This window comes from Ictalurus punctatus, chromosome 27 (genome assembly GCF_001660625.3).
Source record: "Ictalurus punctatus breed USDA103 chromosome 27, Coco_2.0, whole genome shotgun sequence".
NCBI lineage: Eukaryota > Metazoa > Chordata > Actinopteri > Siluriformes > Ictaluridae > Ictalurus > Ictalurus punctatus.
The window spans coordinates 19,225,001-19,227,500 of NC_030442.2; the positions used below are offsets into that span (position 1 = coordinate 19,225,001).

The following is a 2,500-nucleotide window of genomic DNA, read 5'->3' on the forward strand; positions in this document are numbered from 1 at the left end:
GATTAAACACAAACTCTGAACTAAAATGGACCAAAGAAGACTCGACATGTGGTCAGAGCAGGCCATGAGAGGGAGCTAGTTAGAAAGCTGGACTTGGATGATTTGGTGGACGAGTGAGGAGAAAAGTCACGTGAGGTAAGATGCTCAGTGAAAATAACAATGAATAAAAGTGGTAAAAATAGTTACTAGTAATAAAATAAAAATAGAAATATTCTTTGAAAACTGTTCACACTGTGTTGCGGGGTGGGGAGTTGTGGGACGGAGGGTTGTGGGGTGAGGTGGGTGGAACATTGTGGGGCAGGGTGTTGTGGAGTGGGGGTGGGTAGTGTGTGGTGGAGTATTTTGGGGTGGGGTATTGTGGGGTAGTGTGTTATGAAGCGGGGTGGTTGCATTAGTTGTGTTGGAGAAGGGGCTGTGCAGATAGGATTTGGACTGCAGTTGATAGAAACATAAATAGTGGAGAAGTTCAACAAAACAGACTTCCTGTAGAAACTGTAATGAATTTCCTGCTTACACAACTGCACTATTTGAGCATGTAGTATTAGCACATTTATAGAAGGGGTGTATTTATTTATAATCGCACTATCCAGTGTCACCCAGATGAGGACGGGTTCCCTTCTGAGTCCGGTTCCTCTCGAGGTTTCTTCCTCATATCGTCTCAGGGAGTTTTTCCTCACCACGTCTCCTCTGGCTGCTCATTAGAGATAAATTCATACATTTAACATCTCTATCCTGAGTGTATATATTTCTGTAGCGCTGCTCCGGGACGACGTCCACCGTTAAACACGCTGCACTAATAACACTGAACTGAACTGAATAGGGAACTGTTAGGTTCCTGCTGGTCTCTGACAGTTACAGATCATTTCTGAGATCAAAGCTTTTAACAGAAGAAATGAATTATAATATCATGCGATGTAATTCTGTGTGATTTGTGTATATATTTACGTGAGACCCGTGCAGCGTGGTGATGAAGGACATTCAGCTCAACACTTCAGTGATGATGTAATAATGTGAACATGAACGTGGTGAAGATGGGGTTTGTATTTTATTATTGTTTTGTGTTTGTCGAGCTGCAGACGGTTTAAATCCCTCCAGGCCGAGGTTTATGTGCTTATTGTGACACGGCAGACTCTGAGTTCACTCGTTTTTTATTTTTTAACAAAGCAGAAAACTTCGCTAAGCAGCTGTCAGTGTTTCTGCACTTCTTCATGCATCACAGAGAAAACACGGCTTTACTGTGTGTCACTCTGTCGCCTCAGCAAACACGGTCTCCGTGGAAATATACGGCCTTTAATAAGCAACACTGTGTAGACAAATCCATCTCTCTCTCTCTCTCTCTCTCTCACACTCACACACACACACACACACACACACACACACACACACACACACACACACACACAGCTCTTCCATTAACATCACAGTGTACACGTTTAAGACCTTGTGGGAGAAAATATTCAAATGTCGCAGCATTCAAGATTCATTTAATTACATTTGCTTAATTTAAATTTCTTTTCATAATTACCAGTGCTGTGTGTGGAGAACATGAGGAGAGTGTGTGGACTGTGTGTGGAGAACATGAGGAGAGTGTGTGGACTGTGTGTGGAGAACATGAGGAGAGTGTGTGGACTGTGTGTGGAGAACATGAGGAGAGTGTGTGGACTGTGTGTGGAGAACATGAGGAGAGTGTGTGGACTGTGTGTGGAGAACATGAGGAGAGTGTGTGGACTGTGTGTGGAGAACATGAGGAGAGTGTGTAGAAAGCATGCAGAGAATGTGAGGAGAGCGTGAGAATCCTGGCTGATGTTGTGGTGTTCAACTTTGCTTCATCTTGTGCACTTCCTGTGTGGTCTGAGTGCAGCTTTCTTTGTAAAATGAATCTGTCACCATGGTAACCATCCATCCATTAGAGAATGTTGGAGAGCCGAAATGCAGCGTGTCTTTGTTTTGACTGAGGAGAAATGAAAAGAAAATAAACTCAGTCCATTAACCTGAAAGCTTTACACACACACACACACACACACACACACACACACACACACACACACACACACACACACACACACACACACACACACAGGTCTATCAGTGTGTGTTCAGTAGTAGTACACTGAGCCTACAGTGCTGTGCATAAGTATTCATGCCCCAGAACTTTTCCACATTGTGTAGTTTTACAGTCTGGAACTGAAATGAACTTCACTGAGATGTTTATTATTTAATACACACATGTCTAACATTGTGTAAATCAAACAGAAAAATTTCTGGCTGCGTAAGTATTCACCCCCATGGGTCAGTACTTGACAGAACAACCTTTAGATGTTCAAAGTTCAGATTTTTTTGTGCCCAAACTCTGATATAATTGGACACGTCTTTATGCTTCTTTCATGAAACTCACAGTGGCCGTATTTTACAGCTGGTGTCTGCATGAGCTTCTGTTTCTCAGACTTCTACTGAGCTGGAGAACATCTTCAAACCTGCTTTATATACAGCTGGTGTAAAT

General features: G+C 42.8%; 1 long non-coding RNA gene across 1 annotated transcript in view; it reads left to right on the top strand.

The window, feature by feature from the left end:
• LOC128629303 (uncharacterized) overlaps positions 1-2,500 on the top strand; it is a 40,877-nt gene that overhangs the window by 303 nt on the left and 38,074 nt on the right. The window contains exon 1 of the long non-coding RNA XR_008393659.1: positions 1-135. This exon is cut by the window's left edge and continues 303 nt beyond it. This is a non-coding gene — a long non-coding RNA (uncharacterized LOC128629303). The remainder of the gene's footprint in view (positions 136-2,500) is intronic.